Consider the following 13,791-nt stretch of genomic DNA (forward strand, 5'->3'; position numbering starts at 1 on the left):
AGGTGTTTGGTTCATGAGGGTAGATCCCTTATGAATGGCTTGGCGCTGTCCTTGTGGCAATGAGTGAGTTCTCACTATGTGAGTTCACACAAGAGCTGGTTGTTTAAAAGAGCCTGTCATCTCTTTTGCTCCCTTTCTCACCATGTGACATGCTGCTCCCCTTCTCTTCTGCCATGACGAAAAGCTTCCTGAGACCTTCACCAGAAGCAGATGCTGGTGCCATGCTTCTACAGCCTGCAGAACTGTGAGCCAAATGAAGTTCTTTCCTTTATAAATTACCCAGCCTCAGGTATTGTTTTATAGCAATGCAGAACAGACTAACAGACACACACACCAACCAAGTACAGTATGAGAAGGGATTATTGGGTGCCATTTTGGAGGTTGTCTACCACAGGATTTTATCTGTATCATTATTCAAATTTCATTTTTGAAAAATTTTGTAAGGGCACATTTATAGAAATACGAATGCTTGTTTAATATTTGATGATATTAGGGAATTAAACCATTTTTGTGTGATCATAGTAATTTTTAAAGATTCCTTTTAGAAATACATACTGAAATATTTAGAGATGTAGTGATATGTCTGGGGTATGCTTCAAGATAAGAGATGCAGAAAGTAGGTGGTAGTATAAATCAAGATTGGTTATGAGTTCAGAATTGTTGAGTAATAGGTATATGGGGACTAAGTATTCTGTTCTGCATACTTTTACATGCAGTAAATCCCCACTTTTCTGTAGAGAATACGTTCCAAGACCCCCAGTGGATGCCTGAAACTGAGGATAGTACTGGACCCTGTATATACTGTGTTTTTTCTTTCCTTATTGAGAACTTTTATGTTTTCACTTAAAGGAAACACTTTACAGCTTCTCTTTGGCATATCCAAATTGCCAGCATCACCGCTCTTGCACTCCGAGCCATTATTAAGTAAAGTAAAGAACACAAACACTGTGATACCGCTACACTTGATCTGATAACCAAGAAGTCTACTAAGTGACTAACAGGTGGGTAGCATATACAGCATAGATACACTGGACAAAGGCAGGACTCACATCCTGGGCAAGATGAAGCAGAATGGCAGAGTTCATCATGCTGCTCAAAATGATGTGCAATTTAAAACTAATGAATTATTTCTGGAATTTTTCAGTTAATATTTTTGGACATGAGGTGACTGCAGGTAACTAAAACCATGGAAAGCAAAACCACAGATAAAGGGATACTATGGTATGTTTTCATTTTCCATAATAAAAAGTTAAAAAGGAAAAAGAGACCATAGGAAAATAAAAGACAAGTCACAAACTGGGAAAAGATCTTTGCAACACATATGACTATTGAAAGGATTAGTATTCACACTGTGTAAAGAACCACTACAATTCAATGAAAATGAAGATAATGCTCTCCACCCCAACAGGCAATTCATACAGGAGAAAACCTGAAAAGATACCCAACCACAAGGAAATATCATTTCACACCCACCAGATGAACAAAAATGTAAAAGTCTGGCAATATTACAATTCTTATACATTGCTGGTTGGAGTATGAATTGATATAATCAATTTGGGAAACAATATGGTATTATCTAGTAGCTGAAGATGCACATCTTCTGTGACCCAGGAAAAATATATAGCAGGAGACATGAGCAAGAAAATTCATAATGGCATTTGTAACAGTAAAACGTGGAAGAAAATCCACTGTCCATCAACAGTAGAGTGATTAAATACATTGTATATGCTCATACAGTAGAATATAGTGGTGGAAAAAATGAATTACGAGTTCATGGACATAGATAAATCTCTAACAAAATGTTGAGCAAAAAAACAATTCTCAAAAGAATTTTACAGTAGGATTCCATTTATATAAAGAACCAATGAAAGTAAATAGCCTACGGGTACAAACATAAGTAAATCTATAAATTAAAGCAAAAGAATGATAAGCACAAATTCAAGACAGTGATTTCATCTAGCTACAGAGGGAAGGGAATGAAGTAAGGAAAAGGTGAACAAGGAGCTTAAGAGTATGATAATTATATGTGTTGGTTTGGCCAAACAGTCCTGGTTTACCTAGCACAGTTGTGGTCTGCTGATTGCCTGGTGTAATGATTAATAGCACTGTCACTCCCCAAATTGTCACTGTTTGGATAATAAATTATATGCATCCTTTTTAGAGTAAAAGTAACTTTTTTCTCCTTAAACTGGATGGAGGGCATGTGAGTCTTTATCATTTTTCCTTATACATGTATTTTTAAAATATAATTTAAAACTAGTCAGTATTTTAAAATATAACTAAAAACTTTAGTCAGTGTTAGTCACTGTGTTAGTGACAACACAGTAAAAAAAATTTGTAAGACAAATATAAATAGGATCCAAATGAAATTCTTTTCATCTGGGTGGATACAGGGATGAATAACATACTGTGTGGCTGGCATTGTATTAAGCTTGTTACCGATATTACTTCATAGCAAGACTTTTAGGTAGGCATTATTATCTCCATTTTACACAGGAAGAATCTAAGACACAAAGATTATACATAATTTAACCAAAGTCATATTATATGTGACAGGGCAGAATTTGAACCCAAGCAGTGTGACTTCAGACTACATGCTCTTAACTACCATGCCAGAGTCCATAACAGATTTTCTTAACCTTTTTTATGCCACAGATCCCTTTGACAGTCTGGTGAAGCCTATAGAGTCCTTTTTAGAGTAATGTTTTTTGTACATCAAATATAATGCACAGGATTATAAATAAAATCAATTATACTAAAATATGATAATCAAAATATTTAACAAATGTATACTATACCTGTACTTTTTATTAATGCATTAAATAATAAAATCTAGCAGGTCTAATGTATAATTTTGAAATAATACTAATTGTATCTTGAGATATCTACAAATCTAGTAGTGTGATAGGAAAATGTTTGTGATTTTTATAAGTGAAAAAGTCACCAAAATACTTGTAATAACACTGTGGTTTTTTGCATATGTTCACAATGGAAAGAAATCCTAAATCTTACTTAGAAGTTAGCAAGAATTATAATATTTTTCCCACCCCAATTCATGGCCCTCTACTTTGTGATCTTATTTCATAGGCTTTCTGACATGTTTTGCTTCAAAGAGGTCATATTTCCCATCCCATTTCCTATCTTCTGGTTTGGGATTACACTCAAGATGTGACGTACAAATAGATTAGTGTATTAGAAAGAAAATATTTTTCCACATGGCGAATTTTAGTGGAGGCTAACAAATGAGAATGTGCTAAAATAGCCATGTGTACATATAGACAATGGGAAGTTTGGAACTGCTTTAGCGTTTTATACAAAAGACTTAAAACTAATTTCAGCTGGGCACTGTGGCTCGGGCCTGTAATCCCAGCACTTCGGGAGGCTAAAGTGAGAGGATTGCTTGAGGCCAAGAGTTCAAGACCAGCCTGGGCAACATAGTGAGACCCCCCACCCCCATCTGTACAAAAAAATTACAAAATTAACCAGGCATGGTGGCTCACACCTGTGGTACCAGCTACTTGGAAGTCTGAGACAGAAGGATGGCTTGAGCCTGGGAGGTTGAGGCTATAATGAGCCATGATCATGCCACTGCACCCCAGCTTGGGCAACAGAGTGAGACCCTGTTTCCAAAAACAACAAAAACTGGTTTCAAATATATTGCTACATTGGAATTCTCCATAGAGGAATTAATTTTTGATAGCACAATGCCCTCAGTATACTATTTGTCAATACCTATAACAATGCAACAAACAAAAAAGAAAATTTAAATAGCTGGACCACATTAAAAGTTTTATTGGGCTAAAATCAAAAACATCTGACAAGTTTTTGACTTGCCCTTCTCATGATTTCATGTCCCAGCAGAGCAACTGGGAACCTAATTCTGACCAACAAGGAGGAATTGTTTGGCTAATTGGAAGTGACAGAAACCTTGGGAGAAAGCAAGCGCATACCAAGGATAATTATAAGAAGGTAACATGGGCCCTAAAGGATAGTGTCAAGAAACCTGAAACCCCCAAATGAGGTGAGACTTGCAAAAAATGCTAAGAAGGGCAAAGAACAGGCCTTTTAAAATTCTGTTCAGAACCAGAAGATGATGAAGAAAGGGAAACGCCCACTAGCAGCTTCTACTGTAAGGTTAGAGCTGACAGAGAAAGAACTCCTTAACTACTATTTGCTTCATTCTCTACAAAGGAGACTAGAGAAGTGGGTTGACATAATAGAAAGAACATGTGTTTGTGGGGCCAGGCAAACCTGGGTTTAATTCTGTTTCAACACTGTTTAACAAAATTTATGGGAGGCTATTGTTTTGGATTGGGCTCCTGCACTAGGCCCCTCCAGACCAAACCAAAATGGAGTCACTCATACTAAAACTCCAGGTCACCAAACCAAAACTAAGTTGTTTATCTGACCTTCCAAGAAATCAGGAGGGAGAAAACAGCCAAATCTCCAAACAGGCCAATTTTAATCAGCGTGATAAGGAAGTCCTCTCTTTTTTAACCCTATAAAGAAAGTAACATTTTGAAATGATCAATATACTTTTTATTCCTTAGTTCTGCTTTCTTTAGCCCCTTTCTGCCTATAAAACCCACTTCCTCTGCTCAACTTACTGAAGCAGTATTCTATTGTATAGAATGAGATGCTGCCCAATTCTAGAATCACTAATAAAAGCCAATTAGATCTTTACATTTGTTGAAATTTTGTCTTTGACAACATTACTAGTTATATTATTCTGGGTATCCTTTTCCCCATCTATAAAATGGACATATCAATATCTTTCCCATAGGATTTTTCTCGTTAATAGAAGTAATACATTCAAAACACTGAGCCAGGCTCACACCAATGAGCAACTTAATATTACTCAGAAGCATATTATAGATATTGACAGAAAGCAATACTGTTCCTAATTAGGGGAAGAAATTCTAAGAGAGTACCTAACAGTTTGAATTTAGATTACAACATTTGCTCTGGGTATTTTACATTACAGCCTTTGGGGGAAAAAGTACAAATGAGATCTGAGAACAGTGGTACTCATCTTTGAGGAATTATGGAAAACGTAATAGAACACTAAACATGGGAAAATATCAGCCTTCAGGTTGAAAAGTGGAAATCTCAATCCCTGAATTTTTTTTTTTTAACTAAGTAACTTTTTTACCCATTGGTGTCATTTAACCAAAAGAAGAAGAAATTCCAAAAAAAAAATCAACTGAAACAAAAGAATAGACTGAATTTGCCAAAGGAGTGCTTAAAATGGAGACCTTAGTCTTCAAAGCTAAGGTGATGAGAAAAGAACAGGTCTTAAATTTCTTCAGAACTTCAAGAGGCAAAGCTTGAAAGAAGAAAAAATTTTATTCTTAGGTAAGATGTAGGGGTAGAATGGTGGCCCCTGCAAAAGGTAAGCCTTCCTCCTAATCCTAGAATCGTGGATGGTACCTTATTTGGATAACAAGGTCTTTGCAGATGTAATTAAGAACGTTGAGATGAGGAGATCATCCTGGATTATCTGGTGGACTGTAAAGTCAATGACATGTATTCATATATGACAGAAGAGAAGACATGGAGAAGAGGAGGGGGTAGTTGTGACCGTGGAGGCAGAGAATGGAGTAATGTGATCATAAATCAAGGAATGCTGACAGCCACTAAAGCTGGAGAAGGCCAAGGACAGATTTTCAATCCTCCCGTAGAAGTACAGCCCTGCTAATGCATTGATTTTGGACTTCTGGCCTCAGAACTGTAAGAGAATAAATTTCTATTGTTTTAAGCCATCGGTTTGTGGTAATTTGTTACAGAAGCCCTGTAAAATACACAGAGTTCAAAGAGAATCCAATAATATCTCTAAGAGACTTGTGTATTAGTCAGGGTTCTCCAGAGAAGCAAAGCCAATAGAATGATACATGTTGTTAAAGCAAATTAAAATGGAGACCATGCCTGAAGAATCAGACAAACCCAGTTAGGCCTCATAAGTTAACCTTGCTTGATTTGCAAACATAATCTAAAACTTAACTGAAGCTATTTCCGGTAAATGAATATAGCACAGAACTTAAGCTCAATCAATCAGAAGCAACTTTATAGTTATGTAGCTAGGGACTTTCCAAGAGGATGACCAAAGAAGGAAATGATATAACTGTAACCAATCAAATATTTTCTTTGCTTTCATGTTCCTCCTATAAAAGTCTCCCCACTGCATTCCTTCAGCAGAGCTCCCAAACCACTTCTGGTTTAGAGTTGCCCAATTTGTGAATCACTGTTTGCTCAAATAAACTCTTTAAAATTTTATTGTACCTCAACTTATCTTTTTTAGATAGATAATAGATGATAGATAGATAGATAGATAGATAGATAGATAATTTATTATGGAAATTGGCTCAATCACAGAGACCCAAGATCTGCCATCTGCAAGCTGGAGAACCAGGAAAGCCAGTGGTGTAATTAAGTTCAAGTTCAAAGGGCTGAGAACCAGGAGAATCAATAACTTAACACCCAATGTAAGGCCTGAGAATGTGGGGTAGGGATGCTAGTATAAGTCCTAGAGTCTGACTACTGCAGAACCAGGAGCTCTGATGTCCAAGGGTAGGAGAAGATGGAGGTCCCAACTCAAGAAGAAAGCAAATCACCTTTTCTTTGCCCTTTTTGTTCTATTTGGGCAGGCTTCCAGTGAATTGGATGATGCCCACCCACACTGGTAGAGCAGATCTTTAGTCAGTCTTGATTCAAATGCTAATTTCTTCACATAGGCACACAGAAATATTGTTTTATCATCTATCTGGATAGCCCTTAACACAGCCAAGTTGACACATAAAATTAACCATCACAATTAGGTTTTCCTGGGCTGGAGGGAATGGGAGATAATGAAATGGGTGCTGGAGGGTAGAGGAGGTCTAAGGGACTTCTTGGCGGGACTATGAGAACCAGAATGGAATGAGCAAATTACAGACCCCACAGTCTCTGCTCTGACAGAGATTGCCAGAGTTTGAAATAGACATGATAGGGTTACTACAGGTTACCAGAACCGGGAAGTCATGTGGCAGCCAAGGTAATATCCATAGATCACCCAGAGAGTATTTCATGTGATCAGAGTCTCTGTTTAATTGACAACTGCTTCCCACTTCCCATCCCCTTCAGGTGTAGCAGGAGTCACAGCTGTCTGTATGCAGGTACTTTACTCGACCTCATTCAAAGTAATAGGAAAAAGTACTTTTTCGGTAGTCTAAGTAGTCACAAACCCTAAGAAATACAGAAAAGATTATAAGGACATCTACGGGAGTGCCAGTGATATAAAATGATAATCCATATCACATGGAAACCCTCCCAAATAAATAATCTTTATTTGACTAGGACTTTATTCATTCAGCTGAGATTCTCCAACACCCCTGATAACCAGCCAGGACCATGCTGATCCTAGGCAACAATCTAAAAGGAATAATTAAAGGATGCTCTGGGAGCATCTATAAGAGAAAGCAGTAATCAATCAAATACAGCATGGGTTTATCTATGATAATTTATTTCAGTCTAATTTAATTTTCTTTCTGATAGTGTTACTAGGCTAGTCAACCAATAAAATTCAGTAGGTAATATTTTTCCCATGCCCATGAGGTATTAGTGACTTTTTTTTTTTTTTTATCATATCCTTGTGAGTAAGTTGGAGGGGTTGAGGAGGCTAGATGGTAGTACTGTCAGAGAAGGACTTAGCATCCAAAAGGTACTGACTCCTAGATGGCAGTCAGCCTCTCCAGAGGTTTTTAGTATAGAATTACAGTCCTGGGTCATCTGTGTTTCATTGACTTAAAAGAAAACATAGAATTCATATTCATCAAATTTTTACCTGATTCAAAGTCAGGAAGGATAGTATTTTTTCCAAACCTTGGAACAGCTTGATGTTGACTCTGGGCTAAATTCTATATGGGCATAATTAGAATCAATAAAATTTTGAGAGTCTATAACAATATAGGCAGAGTCCAACAAACTAGTAGGATTTTTAAGTTTATTCACTCATTTAGATGTCACAAATTTCTGGAATATCAACTCTGTGTAAATGTCTATGTTAGGCTTTAGAATATGAATAAGGTATGTTGGACTGCAGGAGTTTAAAATCTGGTGAATAAAACAAACTTGTAAACAGATAAAATATAACAAATATTAATTATAAGGCATTATATTTAGCATTATATTTAGTAAAAAATAAAAACTACATTTAATTGTATGATATGGACAGGCACTGGCATGTGTGAAACACCTTTAGACATTTAATAAGCTGGAAAAAATAATATTTACCTTAAACATATACAGCTGGTACAAACATAAAATAGTAATTTTGTGGAAAGTTATTATGTACAAGCCATACTATTTAATGCAGCAATTATCTTCTAAGAATCTACTTTAAAAACAATCTAAAATATATTCATAATGTTTTATATATATATATATATATAAGGAAGTTTATAATCAAATTATTTATAATGGCAAAAAAGTTTAACATGAATGATTAAAAAGATAGTATAGCCATATGATAGTGTCATAATCATAAACAGTTATGTCTCTAAAAAACGGGTGTCTGAAATATTATGTCATATTATAGAATAGCATGTTATAGTCAACCAGAAGTCTGGGAAAAAATGATTTTTTTACTGTAAAACCTCTTGAATGTTTTGAATTTTGTGCCATGTGCATGTAACACATTCAAAAAATAAACACAATTTTAAAATAAAGGATTCAACTTAAAATTTTAAAAATACACTTACAGATAGTTTTTAATGATATAAAGAAATACTCATGATATACTAAGTGAAAGGCAAGGACATTACATTATTTCTTGCAGTAGTTATGAATAATTGGAAAATGTATATACTCTGGCTGTATTACTAGGAATATTTTCTTCAGTATTTTGCACCGTAAGAAATCTAGGACTGGTTTACATAAAAGCAAGCAGAATGATGAAGAAACTCACCTTAAGAACGGCTGAATGAAAATGTAAATGTTTAGCCTGGAATGTATACATATGAGATCATGATGACTGTTTTCAAGCATCTGACGTCCTGCCATGTGAAAAAGTTATCACGCTTCCACTGGAAGGTCTCAGAGGATGGAACTAGACCCATTGGCAGGAGCTATAGCAAGCCATTTCAACTCGATGTCAAAATACTTGCAGACTTAGTCACTTGTTTATATGTCATTTCAGTTCAATGTCAGGAAACACATCCAAAAAGAACAGGGCAAAAACTGAGTGGTTTCCCAGTCACTTGAAAGATTCAAGCATAAATTATCACTTCCTTGATCGGACATTATGGAAGAGATTCAAGCATCGGAAGTGTGGTTTTTGGGTGTGATTCCAGCTGTACGAGAAGCCATTTAATCCCCCTGGAACTTAGTTCTCTGTAGAATGGGGACGTTTGACTAAAGTACCTCTATTTCTTTTTGAGCTTTAAACTCTTTTGATTCTGCTTTAGAGTAACAACATTTTTCTCTGTTCCAGATTTATATATCAGCTTTTTATCAATTGAAATAAACCACCCTAGGCCGGGTGCAGTGGCTCACACCTGTAATCCCAGCACTTTGGGAGGCCGAGGCAGGTAGATCACTTGAGGTCAGGAGTTCAAGGCCAGCCTGACCAACATGGTGAAACCGCATCTCTACTAAAAAATACAAAAATTAGCCTGGTGTTGTGGCAGGCGCTTGCAATCCCAGCTACTCAGGAGGCTGAGGCACAAGAATTCCTTGAACCTGGGAGGTGGAGGTTGCAGTGAGTTGAAACCAAGCCACTGCACTCCAGTCTGGGCAACAGATTGAGAGTCTGTCTCAAAAAAAATAAATAAATAAAATAAATAAGCCACACTGTACTTGTGAAGATTAATTGAGATGTTTAAAACATTATTTGCAAAAATGCAAGACATGATATAAGTGTAAAGCATTATTATATATCAAGATAATTGACCATTAGAAAAGTGCAAATTAACACCTCAATGAGATATCACCAGACACCTGTTAGAATGGTTAAAATAAAAAGTACTGATGATATCAAGTGTTGACAAAATGCAGAGTAACTAGATCTCTCATACATTGCTGATGCTAATATAAAATGATACCACCACTCTAGAAAACAGTTTGGCAGTTTCTTATAAAGTTAAACATGCACTTACTATACAACCCAGTAATACAACTACTGGATATTCATTCTAGGGAGATCAAAATTTACACACAAAAACATGTACATAAATGTTCATATCAGCTTTATTTGCAATAGCCCAAAATGAAACAATCAGATGTCCTCCAATTGATAACTGGTATAACCCTATCATGAAATCCTACTGAGCAATAAAAAGGAAAGCACTATTGATACATACAACAACTTGAGTGCATCTCAAGGCTGTTATGCTGACTGAAATAAAAGCTAATCTCAAAAGGTTATGTATTATGTGATTCTGTTTATATAACATTCTCAAAATGGCAAAATCACAGCAATGAAGAACTTATCAGTAGTGCCAGGGGTTAGGGTTGTGGGGAGGGTGTGACCATGAGTGGGCAGCATAAGATAATTTCTCTGGAGTGATGGAATAGTTTTATATCTTGATTGTGGTGACCATTATATTAAACAATTGCATGTGATAAAATTATATAGGACTGTATGCCAAAAATAAATTAATATGTTTATGTTTAAGGTCTGGAAAGCATGGAAATTTGTATCTTCATTCACTTTTGTTTTCGTGGACTCTTTTCATGTTTGAACTTTTCATAGTATGAGGTGTCTTATAATCTATAATATGGAATGTTTCTCATATGAATGTTTTTCTTATTGAAGAATGCCATAGAAATAAGGGTGTGAGGTATACTTACCTGACAGGGGAATTTTACTCCTTTTATTTTATTTACTTATTTATTTTTAAGACAGAGTCCTGCTATGTTGTCCAGGCTGGTCTTGAATCCCTGGACTCAACAATCCTTCTGCTTGGCCTCCCAAAGTTCTGGGATTACAGGTATGAGCTACAGTGCCCTGAGAGTCCTTTTTAAAGTAGTAGATGCTCAAATGTGGAATTAAATTTAGGCAAAGCTCACTTTTATTTATACATAAAACAACTTCAGCCGGGTACCTCATAACGACATTTTGGCCTATGTCTGACCTTACATACAATGGTTGTCCCGTACGATTATAATGAAGCTGAAAATTTTCTATTGCCTAGTGACATTGTAGTAATTGTAATGTAGCACAACACATTGCACGTGTTTGTAGTGATGCTGGTGTAAACAAACCTACTGCATTGCCAGTCTAGTATAAAAGCCTAGCACACACAATTATCCATAGTATATAATACTTGATAATGATAACAAACAACTGTCACTGGCTTATATGTTTGCTATACTATACTTTTTATCATTATTTTAAAGTATATTTCCTATACTTATTAAAAAAAAAGTTAACTGTTAAGCAGCCTTAGGCAGGTCTTTCAGGAGGCATTCCAGAAGAAGGCATTGTTATCATAGGAGGTGACAGCTCCCTGTGTGTTGTTGTCCCTGAAGAACTTCCAGTGGGACAAGATATGGTGGTGAAAGACAGTGATATTGATTATCTTGACCCTATGTAGGCTTAGGCTGATGTGTTTGTGTCTTCATTCTTTTTTTTTTTTTTTTTTAGATGGGGTCTCGCAGTGTTGCCCAGGCTGGAGTGCAGTGGCACGATCTCGGCTCACTGCAAGCTCCGCCTCCTGGGTTCATGCCATTCTCCTGCCTCAGCCTCCCAAGTAGCTGGGACTACAGGTGCCCACCACTACGCCTGGCTAATTTTTTGTACTTTTAGTAGAGACGGGGCTTCACCGTGTTAGCCAGGATGGTCTTGATCTCCTGACCTTGTGATCCGCCCGCCTCGGCCTCCCAAAGTGCTGGGATTACAGTATTTAAAACATTTTTTTAAATAGAAAAAAGGCTATAGCATAAGGATATAAAGAAAAAATATTTTTATCCAGCTGCACAATGTATTTGTGTTTTAAACTGTGTTATTACAAAAGAGTTACAAAGTTTTTAAAAATAAAAAGTTTATAAAGTAAAAAGTTACAACACATCAAAAGATAATACACCATGATCAAGTGGGCTTTATCCCAGGGATGCAAGCATGGTTCAACGTATGCAAATTAATAAGTGTGATGTCAACAGAATGAAGGACAAAAACTTTATGATCATCTTAACAGATACAGAAAAGCATTTGATAAAATTTAACTTCCTTCATGATAAAAACTCTCAACAAATTAGTCATAGAAGGAACATACCTCAGCATATTAAGGGCCATATATGGTTAACCCAGAGCTAAAATCATACTGAACAGGCAAAAGCTGAAAGCCTTTCTGCAAAGAACTGGAACAAGACAAGGATGACCACTTTCACCACTCTTATTCAACATGGTACTGGAAGTCCTAGCCAGAGCAATCAGGCAAGAGAAAGAATTAAAAGACATCCAGTTGGAAAAAAGGAGGTCATATATTTTCTCTTTGCAGACAACATAATCTTATATCTAGAAAAACCTAAAGACTCCACCAAAAAGGCTGAGCATGGTGACTCATGCCTGTAATCTCAGCACTTTGAGAGGCTGAGGCAGGAGGATCACTTGAGCCCAGGGGTTCAAGACCATCCTGGGCAACATAGTGAGACCCCAATCTCTAAAAAAAGTTAAAAACTTTAGCCAGGTGTGGTGGCACATGCCTGTTGTCCTAGCTACTTGTGAGCCTGGGGTGGGAGGATCACTTGAGCCCTGGAGTTCAAGGCTGCAGTGAGCAATGATCATGCCACTGCACTGTAGCCTGGGTTGTGACAGAGCAAGACACTGTTAATAAACAAAACAAGACAAAACAGATTCCACCAAGAAGCTCTTAGAACTGATAAACAAATTCAGTAAAGTTTCAGGATCCAAAACCAACATGCAAAAATCAGTAGTGTTTCTATACGCCAATAACAAACAAGCTGAAAAATACATTAAGAAAGCAATTCCATTTACAATAGCTACAAAAAAAAACTAAATGTAACCAAGGCGGTAAAAGACCTCTATGCCATAAACGACAGAACATTGATGAAAGAAATTGAAAAGGACACAAACAAATAGATATCTCATGTTCATGGATAGAAATAATTAATATTGTTAAAATGACCATACTACTGAAAGTAATCTACAGATTCAATGCAATGCCTATCAAAACACCAATAAAATTACTCACAGAAATAGAAAAAAAAATCCTAAAATTTTATGGAACCACAAAAGGCCCTGAGTAGCCAAAGCATTCCTGAGCAAAAATTACAAAGTGAAAGACATTGACCAACCAGACTTCAAAATATACTACTAAGCTATAGTAACCCAAACAACATGTTACTGGTATGAAAACAGACACATATACCAATGGAACAGAATAGAGAACCCAAGAATAATCCATCTATTTATAGCCAACTGATTTTTTATGAACATGCCAAGAATATACATTGGGGAAAGGATATTCTCTTTAATAAATCATGTTGGGAAAATTGGATATCCGTATACAGAAGAATGACACTAAATTCCTATCTCTCACCATATACAAATATCAATTCAAAATGAATTTAAAAACTTAAATATGAGACTCCAAACTGTAAAACTACTAAAAGAAAACACAGAAGAAACACATCAGGATGTTGGTCTACATTGGTCTAGCCAAATATTTTATGGCTAAGACTTCAAAAGCACAGGCAACAGAAACAAAAATAAATAAATAAATGGGATTATGTTAAACTAAAAAACTTCTGCACAGCAAAGGAAACAATCAACAGAGTGAAGAGATGACTTGTAGA

The 13,791-nt window shown here is 36.2% G+C and overlaps 1 pseudogene; it reads left to right on the forward strand.

Moving 5' to 3' along the window:
* Positions 1-243: 243 nt before the first annotated feature.
* Positions 244-13,791, forward strand: part of LOC134731319 (small ribosomal subunit protein eS1-like) — a 93,577-nt pseudogene continuing 80,029 nt past the window's right edge.

The sequence above is a fragment of the Symphalangus syndactylus genome, chromosome 11 (assembly GCF_028878055.3).
Source record: "Symphalangus syndactylus isolate Jambi chromosome 11, NHGRI_mSymSyn1-v2.1_pri, whole genome shotgun sequence".
NCBI classification, from domain to species: Eukaryota; Metazoa; Chordata; class Mammalia; order Primates; family Hylobatidae; genus Symphalangus; species Symphalangus syndactylus.